Below are 12,890 nucleotides of genomic sequence, written 5' to 3'. Positions count from 1 at the left end.
TTCTAGAGAGGAATTTGGAAAACTAAGAATGTGTTACTAGCTCACCTAACTTGAAAGAATGTCTTAAGAAAACCTTCTAATGCAAAGAAAACAATAACAGAGGAGTGGGACCTTCAAAAAGGAAAAGAGAAAAACAAAAAAAGGTAAAAACAGAAGTATACATAATAGCCTGTCACTAACCTCATGAAATTCATTAATCATTTTTTATAGGAAAAGCAATATACACCACTGTTACAATCATCAATGTATGTAGAAGAAATACTTATTATATTTAAAAAGTGGAGAGGGTAAAAGAACCTAAATGGAAGTGCAGTTTTCTAAACCATGGCTAAATGTCTAAGATAGTCTGTGACAGACATCTAGAGCACCCACGAAGACAACCATATAAAGTGATATAACAAAAATAAATAAATAAATAAAAATGCAACTCTAAAAAATGTTACAATGTTCTTTCCCACAGAAAGGCAAGAAAAAGAAACAGAAAATACAAAAAAAAAAAATCAGAGGTAAAGGGAAAACTTGACATATCAATAATTAAATATAACTGGTATAAATACATCAATTAAAAGAGAGATCAACAAAGTAAATTTAAAAAATATAATCTAACTCCATATTTTCTACAAAACTCAATTTCACACATAATGTCAGAGGTATGTTGAAAATAAATAGATATATCATGCAGTCATGAGTTTTTTAAAGCGAAAGTGTCTTTATTTATAGCATCTAAAATAGAATTCAAAGCAAAAGAAAATTATTAGAGAGGCTCTGACAAAATAATAAAAAGCTCAATTAACAAAGAAAATAAAGTCATCTTAAATGTGCATGTGCCAAACATACACATTTCAAAATACACAAAGCAAAAACTGATAAAGTTGGAAAAAATATTTTTAAATTTACATTTGTAGATGAGAACTTCAATACTCCACTCTCAGCTATTGATAGTACTACTAGGAAAAACTGGTCAGCAAGAATATAGAAAAGCTGAGCAACACCATCAACCAGTAGCATCTGATTGACATTATAACACTCTACTCAAAAATAGAACACACATTCTTTGAAGAACCTGTAGAGTTTCACCAGCATGCACTACACTGTGGTTCATAAAACATGGACAGGTAAGTTTAAAGGAACTTAAACCATGAAGAGTATATTCTCTGACTGAACGAAATTAAACTAAAATTGAACAGCAGAAATAACAGGAAAATCTCTAAACACTTGGGAATTAATATGCTTTCTCAGGTGTGGTGGCACATGCCTGTTGTCTCAGCTACTCAGGAGTCAGGTGGGAGGATCACTTGAGCCAATGAGTTTAAGACCAACCTGGGCAACACAGTATGACTTCATATCTAGATAGAAGATAGACAGACAGACAGACAGACGGGCAGACAAACAATAAAATTTTTCTCAATGGTCCATGGGCCAAAAAGGAAAACTCAAAGGAAATTTTTTTTAATCGAGAATGAAAATTCTCAAAATGAAAATCACCAAAATTTGTGAGATAAAGACAAAACCATGTTAAGAGGAAAATTTGGAGCACTAAATGTTTACATAAGCAAAAGGAAACAATGACAAATCAGTAATCTAAGTTCCTACTTTAAGAAGCAGAAAAAATACATGTACATTGATGTATGTGTGTGTGTGTATACTTCAATAAAATAAAAATGAAACTCACAAAAACTAGGTTTTCAAAAAAATGTTAAATCAATAAATCTCTAGAAAGGCTGACAAAGATCTTTTTAAAAGATAAGACACAAGTCACCAATATAAAGAATAAAACAATATCTCAACAGAATCTATGGCCAATAAAAGAACAATAGGGGAAAATGGATAAGGAAAAACTATGAATAACCTTACAATCATAAATTCAACGACTTACAAGAAATAAATCAATTCCTTAAAAACCACAAATTACCAACAATAAGTCAAAAAAAAACAGATAACCTGAATAGTTCTTTAATTATTAGAGAAATAATTTTGATTTTTTTCACAAAAAAAGCTCCTGAAAAGGAAATACTCAGGCCCAGATAGTATCGCTGGAGAATTCTGTCAAACACTCAAATAATTTACACCAATTTTTAGCAACCTCTTTCAGAACATGAAAGAGAAGAGAACAACCAAAGCCAAAGAAAGCACAATAAAAAGCAAACTATAAACCATTGGAAACTATAGACCATTAATTCTCATGAATTTAGATGCAAAATCTTTATCAAAATTTTACAAACTGAATCCAACAATGTGTGTTCATATGTGTATACAGATGTATGTATGTAAATAATGTGTGTGTGTAGTTGTGATGAATTAAATTTTGTTTCATGTGTGCGAGGCTAATTTGATAGTCCAAAATCAAGTAATGTAATCACTGTATCAACAGACTAGGGAAGAAAAAAATGTATATACCCATATTAATTGGCATAGACCAAGTACTTGATGCAATTCAACAACCATATAGGACAAAAAAGACCCAGGGTACTAGAAACGGAGGGGAATTTGCTTGACCCCAGAAAAATCATGTTCCTCCATATATGTGGAAGACTATTTTCAAGATCCTCCATGTGTATCAAAATCTCTGGGTGTTCAAATCCGTTATGTAAAATGGCATAGTATTTGCATATGGTCTACACATTGTCTGTATTCTTTAAGCCATATCTCTAGATTATTACTTAATACAACATAAATGATATACAATTAGCTATTATTCTGTACTGTTCAGCAAGCAATGATAAGAAAGAAATGTGTGTATGATTGGTTGAACTGAACAATGAAGGCCCCACAGATAAAGAAGCATGGCTGTACAAAAAAAAACTACAGTTACCGTAATAATAGTGAAAAACTAAATGATTTCCCTCTAAGTTTGGGGAAAAGGCACTCTCACCATTTTTATTTACATAGTACTGGAAGTTCTAGTTGTTGGAATAAGGCAAGAATGATAAAGGCATATAGATAAAAAAGAGAAAAAAACTTTGTATTTACACATGACATAATCCTATACATTAAAGAAAAATTCAAAAGCTCTTCAACTTCTAGAACCAAAAAGCAAGTCTAGTAAAGCTGCATGACACAAGATCAAGATACAAAATCAACTGAATTTCCCCCATTTTAACAAAGAAATGGAAACATAAATTTAAATTTCCCTATTATTTGCTCCAAAGAAAATTAAATACTTATGTATAAACTTAATAAAACATGTACAAGATGTATAATCAAAATTATAACATGTTGATGAAAGACACCAAAGAAGACTTAAATACTTGGAAAGATATGCCATGGAAGAATAAATATAGTGAAGATGTCAGTTATCTTTAAAATGATGCATAGGTTTCACACAATTCTTATTAACATCTCATTAAATTATTACAACAAAATCCTACATTGATTAGATACATAAGTGGGTCTTCACAAAGAAAAAGTCAATCAAATTAAGTATAATCTGTAAAATAATCATGACAGGTATAATAATTACATAGTTGCAAAATAATCTTGTAGACTTTAAAGAATAAGGAGAAAAACAATTAATAAACATCAATTTGAAACTATTTCAACAATACATTCTTTAAACTGCTAAAAATAACAAATGTTACATGAGCAAAAAAGAATCACAAAATCAAATAACACTATTTTAAAATAGGCAAAGAACTTGAATAGACATGTCTCTAAAGATGATATACAAATGTTTAATTAGCATATGAAAAAAATGCTCAACATCACTAATCCTCAGAGAAATGAGAATCAAAACAACAATGAAGCATCATCCCAGAAATCAAAAAGTATTGGCAAGAGTTTGGTAAAATTGGAACTTGTGTGCATTACTGATGAGACTGTAAAACAGTACAAATACTATGGAAAACACTATGAAGTTTCCTCAAAAGATACAAAATAAAACTACTATGTGATCCAGCAATCCCACTTCTGGGTCTCATTAAAAATAAATAAATAAAATCAAGGTCATGCAGATATATTTGCATCCCCAAGATCACAGAAGCACTATTCACAATAACCAAGAAGTGGAAGCAAGGCAAATGTTCAGGGATGAATGAATGGATAAACAGGCATACTATTCAGCCTTGAAAAGGAAAGAAATTCTGACAGATCCATGGATGAACTTTATTTTAGGTGAAATAAGCCAGTTACAAAAAGATAAATACCATATGATTCTACCTATCTATGGTATTTAATGTAGTCAAATTCACAGAAACAGACAGTAGAATGGTGGCTGTCTGGGGCTAGATGAAGTGGGAAGGAAGGTGAGCTGAGCTACCAATGGGTATATCGTTTCTGGTAAGCAAGAGGAAAAAGTCTGGACAACCAGTTTCACAAACATGGGAATATATTTAACATGCTCGACTATACACTTAGAAATGGCTAACACATAAAATATTGTGTATTTTTATCACAATAAAAACTATTAAAAGAAACCAATACAACAAAATATTCACTGGCAAAAAAAGTATGCACCTGTGTAATCCTTACATGTCAGATATCACCCAAAGAATTACATAAATAGCAATATTTTCATACTATTCTAAAAAAAAAGTTATATTGAAAAAAAAATGTTAAACATAGTAGTCCACCCTATTGGCAGGGAATATATTCCAATACGCCCAGTAGATCCTGAAACCTGAGTTAGTACTGACCCTTATATATACTGTTTCTATATATACCTATGGTAAAGTTTAATTTATAACACAGTGAGAAATTAATATTAACTAATAATAAAATCAAACAATTATAACAATATACTATAGTAAAAATAATATAAATGTGCCCGTCCCCCACGTCCCACTGTTTCCTCCCTCTCCAAATGTCTGTTCTATTGTAGATCTTAGGAAACTCTGCATGTGATTTATTTCATTACTAAGTTGAGAATTTTCATCTTTTCATTCAAAGGAAGCAGTTTCTCTTTGGCCTATCCAAATTGCCAGCATCACTACTCTGCACTTTGGGACCATTAAGTAAAAGCAGGGTTACCTGAACACAGCATTGGGCTGCTGCAATGGAAATGACTACTAAGTAACTAACAGTGGGTAGATATGAAGCCTACATACACTGAACAGATTCCCATCCATGGTTGGAGAGAATGTGAGAGCATGAGATTGCATCATGCTTCTCAGAATAGCATACAATTTAAAAATTATGAATTCCTATTTCTGGAATTTCTCATTTAATATTTTTGGGCCATAGATGTCCATAGGTAACTGAAACCCTGGAATATGATACCATATATAATGAGACTATTATATTTTTTTTTCTTCCAGAACTATGATAATAACTTTCACATTGCCAGAATATGTATAGTTAAATAAGAAGAGAAAAAAAACCTGGGCTACATCAGTAGCTAATTTTTCTTAGAGATCTAAATCTCTCTGTTCATAGATTTTGCTCAATGAATTTGCTTAACTTTGTTCCCAGTAGGTGCTACATTTTACTACCTTCATGATTCCTATATTTGATTATTCTAATTACTTGTAAATTCTAAAATCAAAATTCAGAGTTATGCTATTGAATACAATATGGAAGTACATATGCCATATTATAACCAATGAACAATATATTTAATTTTTAATTCTTAATCAAAAATGAAAATAGCTCTTAAAATGTATTATACACCTAAAATAATTTTTAAAAGAGAAAATGCCACTTATTTCAAAGTGAAAATACCACAACATATGTAGTAGAATATGGTTCTTTCTGGCAAAATTGTTTATTTGGCACTGATGTTTGACATATGAAAAAGCACTGGCACATATATATAGTCTGCTTAATTTTGAGAAACACTGATATCCCTTTCAAATTTCCCTTGGTATTTTTAGAGTCAATTTTCCTTTAATTATTATGGCAAGATGTAAAAATAACTTGTTTATATATTCTAAAAATAATGAGTTGAAATTTGTGTGTGTTGAACAAAGTAGAAGATGATGAGAACTGAAAATAAATGTCAGAGATCAGTAAAAAACATTCAATAAAATTACTTTTTCCTCAAAAACCCTTAAAGAAGTAAACCAAAAAAACACTATCCAATCAAGGGGCAGCTGCAGACCAATTTCTAATATCACTGTGATTCTAAATGTTAATTTTGCCAATTTCTTTCCTCTCTAGCTCTATTTTTTCACATTGTTAAAATGGACAACATAGTATGTGTCAATCTTCAGGATTCTACATTAAGACATGCTAGGTAACAAAATATCATCTTGGATGTGATCAAACCTAAAGCTAAATGAAAATACCTTCATCTGATTTCATAAATATTAAACTGATTGTAGAATGTGTGCAATTCCTACATTTTTCTCCATAGAACTATCGTGTATTTGTTGGTTAGCTGCAGAGTGTTCTAAATATAGACTGAGACATGTGCTGAAATTATTTTCCTAATTTTTTAGCAATCACTATGAATATTACACATAGGCATAGATTTTATTTGATACGTACCTTGAAAAAAGATTTTAAATAATAATGATGAGAAAATTACACATGAAAATTTTCCAACAAATGCAATAATTCAAATTAAATCTACAGTTCCTAACTTTTTCTACCAATACTCCACACATTTATGACATAGTAGGACCAAATCAGTTAAAACAGATTTTACACAAAGTTTAAGTAGGGTTACTTCACTTATAAAAGAAAGACAGTACTACCTTAAACAAGAGTTATACATAAGCATCCATTAAAATTCTTATCCTAAGCCTAGAAATGATCTGGAAGCTGCTGCCTGGATTACTGCTGCTCTCTCATCCAAATCTACAAATGCTCAAATTACTTAAAAAAGATAATGTCACTGCACCTACACAAAAGGAGAAACAAGAACAACTTTTTACAGAAACAGGCTACTGCCATCCTGTCAAATTAGCTGTGGCACCAGTTCACACTTTACAAAACAGTGGGTAAGAGAAATGTTCAAAAATAACCCTTTGTCAAATATAGCATTCCATTTCACATGGCTAGGCAGAAGGACAAAAATAACAAAGAAGTTTGGGAGCTCCGGTGCCACAATTTAGAAAAAAGCAAACAATGTAGGTACTTCAGCACACCCAGTGGACCAACAATATCATCACTTTCATCAAGGAAAGCATTCTCAGAGATCTTTGGGCCAGCCAGAGAAAAGATCAGTGAGCACTTGACCACTTAACTCTAAATCTTCAAAAGATTTACACTGAAATGTGTGTGATGACCAGGTACTTTCAAGTAAAAAGAAAAAAAAAAAAAGAAGGAAATTTATTTATCACTCACCTTCAGATAGCCTAAACAATCCCAGTGCCTTAGCTCTGTCAACTACTATGTTTACTAAGAATAGAAGTGTTAACAGATAAATGTCAAATGGGAAATAAAGGCTAGCAGAGAATAAATAGGAAAGTGTATTGAAATTTGACTTTTCTTTTAAACACTAGGGAAACTTCTGAATCTCACTTCAGTTTTGACAGATAATGCATGAGGGAAATGGAAACAGATTTACCACCTTCTAAGAGCTTAAGCGAATTGTTTAATAATGGGTCCCAAGTAAACACAGGAGAAATTCTATCTAAAGTACTCTGCCCACCAAATGTCCAGTTCCATCAGAAATCATCTCTTGGGACTTGATAAAAGGGGGAGAATGGCCTCTTTGAGGTTTATAACACGATGTTTTTGTTGTCATTGTTTCTTTTCAGGCTTCACCAAGAATGATGGCATGTTATTATAATCTTCCTCTGCTCCCCAGTTGTGCCCTCAAGGTACATTCATATCTGTGACACCCCTTTTACTGGTACTTAGAGATACTGAATGGCCAATGCGCCTCAACATATTCTCATCCTTGTAGCCCTAGGTAAGCGGAAGCAGGTCCCCAAAGCAGCTCAGTGAAAACTTGGGAGAGTAAGTCAGGGTTCTGACCAAAGCACATGTCCAACACTGGGTCCCTGTCCTTCTCATGATAAGGAGCAAATGCCATATGTCCCTACAACAGGATTAATTGAGGCAAGTCTCTCTCCTCCATGAGGGGAACTTTCTCTGGTGAAGAGATATTGGGAACAAGGAGAAGGGAGTATCTGGATGCTTGGGGATGATGTTAGGAATGCTTTGCCACTGTTTTCAGAAAGGTCATTTTGGGCAAATGTGCTCAAGGAAGGGGACAGGAATCTTCACGTGTCCATCAAGTGTGCTTCCCACACACCCTTGTACCTTGTACCTTGTACCCAGGGTATCTGCTGAGATTTGAGCAGAGATCCCAAATTCTTATCATCAACAATGTGAATTCTCCAAATTAGAGTGCAAGAGTGAGCTCATATTTGTGCCTTGAATTACTAGGATAATGAAGCTGGAGAGTTGAGAATCTGATACAAGAGGACAGAAGCTGAAGTCTGAAGGAGACAGATATGGTGTACAGTGTGTAGTGGGACAAGGGAGGTAGAGATGTAAAGTTAAGGTCCTCAAATACAAGCCTAGGATCAGAAAGTCAATGATCATGTATGCCCGTTCTCAGACTATAAATTCTTGTTCACTTTCCCGAAACCTGTTCTCCCACTTTAATTACAGCTTCTCTCTTCTATAGTCCCTACTACCCGCCTTTCTCTGAGTTACTATGATTTAGTTAATCTTCCTAATCAAAAGAAGAGGTTACCTGAAAGAGTACAACCTAAGGAGCTATAGACAGTATTGAGTATCTTCAATAGTAACATACAAATATTCTATATTCTATATTTTATATATATTGCAAATGGAAGTAGTTTCAAAACTTGCTTAAACTAGTCTAAATCTAAGAATCCATACCCCTATATCCAGAGACACTATCCTAAAGAATTTTTATGAACAAAGATGTAATAATATAGTGACAGGAATGATTAGGAAATTCTAGTACATCTACCTAGTGCAAGATTATATTCATTTTAAATGTTACTGCCTAATTGTTATTCAGTGAAAACTAATGTTATAGAGTTAAAAGTTAAAATATATATACAAAGGGGAATGAAGGGAAGGGAGGAGTATGGGAATAGGAATGACAGTAGAATGACTTGGACATAACTTTCCTATGTTCATGTAAGAATACACAACCACTGAAACACCACATCAAGTACAATGATAAGAGTAGGCTCCTAAGTTATACTCCAGGTATCCATAATATGTCAAAATATACTCTTGTCATGTATATCTAAATAGTACAAATTAAGATATATATATATAAAAAGTAATTAATATACCATGATTAAAACTATACATGGAAAAAAAATCAAAATATTAACCATGGTTGTCTTTACATAGTAGGATTATGATGATTTTTTTTCCTTTTTCATATTCTTGAAGTTTTTAGATTACTCATAATTCTATAATTTGGGTTTTTATAATAAATCTATTTATTTTAATTAGGTATATATGACAGCAGAATGCATTTTGATTCTCTGTACACAACTGCAGCACAACTTTTCATTCCCCTGGTTGTACACAATGTAGCATCACATCATATGTGCAGTCATACATTACCTAGGGTAATGATGTCCATCACACTCCACCATCTTTACAGCCCCCATAACCAATTTTAGAATTTTTTTTAAAAGGCAAATTTCTTTGGAAGGGAAAGTTTTTTTTTCCTTTTTCTTCTTCTTCTTCTTCTTTTTTTTTTTTTTTGAAAAAAAAAACTTTTTCTTCATTTAATTGATATCAAATTATTTTACTATCAGGAAATATTTGGATTTCTGGAAGGGGACTTGGGGCAAGGGATATGGAGAACATGAGCAAGAGAAATTTGACCTGCTTAGAAATCTACCCTAGTTCTCTATTATTACAGATCAGAAACAGATCTCACATCATACATTCAAGGTTCTTCATAATCTGTCACCATGTATCCAAACGATAGATGAGCACTTCTCAGTTGAATCTTTGTCTCCCATTCTCCCTGCCTGTGGAAATGCTTATCAGTTCTGAGGTTGGTTTAATACACTTCCATTCATGAAGACTTTGCTGATCCTCTGATCACCCCACCTCTGCTATTTCTAATTTTTCCTAAGGTGTTGCTATAACACTTAATTCTGTACTACCTCTTTCCAATAATAAGCCAATTCTAAGTTATTTCGTTGTTAATTACTCATGTGTTAAGTAAATATCTCCTTAACTAGACTTTAACTTCCTTAAGTCAGGAATTTAGATGGTCTGCTGACAGCAGAAATTGGATAAACACATACAGGGAAAGACAGAAAGTATAGTTCTAAAGCCAGGTTGATATTACATTCATACTTTCAGTGATGTTATCTAAATAAAACATGATGTCTCCCTTTTAAAGTGTTGCTACTGACCATCCATCACTAAGACATGCACTTTCCTTTTTTTTTTATTTGAACAGCAGTGATGCTGTATTTTTGCTTATTCATTCAAATCAATTTGGTTGTCCCCTTGGGATTCAAGAGATTGGATTGCAAAATGCCTCACCAAGGTTCAGTGTATAGCCAATAGACACATAAACACAAAAAGAAATGACCTCCTAGGAATCAAATTTAAGAGTAGATATAGGACCCTACCTCACTTACAGTCTTGTCTCAACAACAAATATGAATATGTGTTCTCATTTTATGTCTTTATGTAGGCAGTGGGTTTTAGTTATCCATCTCCCACTAACTTAAGAAAGAATTTGCCAATGTAAATAGCCCAACACTTTAGAAATGATAAACTAAATGACTATGTTGCTATCTACCATCAAATGCTATGCTGATACTTAGAGAAAATAAACATTTGTCCTATAGCAAGCTCCCTGAGACATCAACAAGATTGGGCATTTTAAGAGAAACACCATAATCATGAATGAAAGCAAATCAAATAACCCACCAAATAAAGAAAAAAGAACATCACATCCATTATTTTTACAGAAGGCATATACAAGGTCAATATAATTGTTGACTCTGAAAGGTAGGGCAAAAACAAATCAATTCAATGTTGCACTATAAGGAACTCTGTTTTATGACTACATAATATTTTTTAACTGAGAGAGATGGCACCTAAGAGTAAATCCTTGTCCACATACCACCACTTACTGAGTACTCTTTAACATTCTGTTTTTCAGTTCCTTAGTTTACAAAATGGAGTTATTGCTGTCAAATTACAGAGCTGTAATGAATCAAATAACATGATCTGAGTCTAGGTTTATCTGTCACCCTATTGTGTGTCATTATATCACATGGCTCATGAACCAAATGGTTGCTCTTATTTAAAATGTTACCTAAAGTTAAAAAAAAATAATCCAGATTTCTTTTTATTGCCCTAATGATTTCTTCATGACTTTCCCCATGGGCACCCATCAAATTTCACTACCAAAAATGTGCTGAACATCCATCATGACCTAGCCTTCCTCTACAATGTTGTTCAGATATTATTTTTTGCTAAATGTTTTCTAAGAAAATCAATTTTTTACACATGAAAAAAGAAAAATGTTCTTCTGTACTAAAAAAGCAATAATTCCACATACAGAAAGTTTACAGGCTGTTGGTGCTATTGTTTGAGATCACTCCTATGAAAACACTATATTTAATACTTTGGACCCCTGCTGTTTAGTACAGTAAGGACAATGGATTTTGGACTTAGGGAGACCTGAATTCAAATTCCTATTCTGTGACCTTGAGAATGTAATTTAACATCTCTGATTCTCACTTTCCACATTTGTTCCTGGGTTGTTGTGAGGGCTTAGTGAAATATTATATATAAAAATAAGAACCTATGATATGAAAGTATTACTTCCTACCTCCCTTAAATCTTTTCCTTCTGTGCCAGGACCAATCAAACCCACCCAGAATAAGATACAACTTTGATAGGACATCTTTCACACTAGTGGAAGGAATGCTGTGGCATAAAATAAAATAAAATAAAATAAATGATGGCATGAACCCAATGGAGACAGAAGCAAAGAAACTGAGAGGTACCTACAAGGACCCTATACTTCACCTGGATGTGGGGAAAAGACATTGATCTGACACACTTTCCAGAATGCACCCATACTCACGGAGGTTTGCACTAGCTTGTGGGGAAAGCACGGAATTACGGAACAAGCCAGCAGAGCTCCTCTCTATTCACCCTACCCGACCCGGGCGCCCAGGTCATCTATAGCGAGCCTAGAAACTGAGGTGAGACCGGCAACTGACCTCGTCCCCCTCCCCCATTCTGCCCAAACCTCTACGCGCGAATGGTGCTGAATCATTAGCCTGACAGCAGCAGCTCTCTGTCCCGCTGCTCGGGCCGAGGACAGAGTCCGGGGATGGTCGCTGGTGGGGGCAGGAGAGGGACCGAGACCTCCGGGGGTTAGGGGACGGTAGGAGTGGGTCGGGGAGGATGGCGGCAGAAGGTACTCACCGGGTTGAGAAAAGCCCAGCCCCGGTCCTCGCCACTCCGCTGTGGGCGGTCCCTCGGTGGCTCCCGCGCTCCGCCACTGGCCGGCGGGGGCTGCCCCTTGCTGGGCAGCTTCGCTGGTGGTCCGGTGATACCCCGCCCGCCCACCGCCCGCGGCAGCCACGGCTCCGGACTCTAGCGCTCGACCGGGAGCCGCTGGAACAGCTGTAGCTGCCCAAGGGGGTGGCGGCTACCGACGGGCCAGACCATTAACCCGCCACGACTGGGGGTGCGCATCGTACTGAGAGGCGCGGGCGCAGAGGGCGCTGAGGGCCCGCGAATGCTGGGAGCGACCAAAAACAAGGGGAAAGCTCGACGCCCCCAGCGCGGTGGGGGCTTGGGGACAGGAGGGACCACAGGAAGAGCCACTGCTTCTCCTCGAGGTTTACTGAAGACAGTGTTCGAGCTTTTCCTGGCACCCCCCCTCCCCTTTAGCCTTGGTCGCGCTCAGGGCTCCTTTAGAACGCGGCAAACAGAAGACCTAGCAACGGGAGCGCCTGGGCGGTGTCCCTTACGAAGGAGATGCGAAAGGGCGTTGGCCTGCGCGCTGCGCTGCGTGC

General features: G+C 35.3%; 1 protein-coding gene across 3 annotated transcripts in view; it reads right to left on the bottom strand.

Annotated features, from left to right (window-relative positions):
* The window catches only part of Ttll7 (tubulin tyrosine ligase like 7), a 144,083-nt gene extending 131,633 nt beyond the window's left edge, over positions 1-12,450 (bottom strand). For all 3 annotated transcript variants that reach the window (XM_076863649.1, XM_076863650.1, XM_076863652.1), the window contains exon 1: positions 12,295-12,450. The gene's annotated coding sequence lies outside the window, so the exon portion shown is untranslated. The remainder of the gene's footprint in view (positions 1-12,294) is intronic.
* Positions 12,451-12,890: the final 440 nt, after the last annotated feature.

Source organism: Callospermophilus lateralis, chromosome 7 (assembly GCF_048772815.1).
Source record: "Callospermophilus lateralis isolate mCalLat2 chromosome 7, mCalLat2.hap1, whole genome shotgun sequence".
NCBI classification, from domain to species: domain Eukaryota; kingdom Metazoa; phylum Chordata; class Mammalia; order Rodentia; family Sciuridae; genus Callospermophilus; species Callospermophilus lateralis.
The sequence above is the reverse complement of the archived record's forward strand: the minus strand, read 5'-3'. Positions and strand labels throughout refer to the sequence as shown.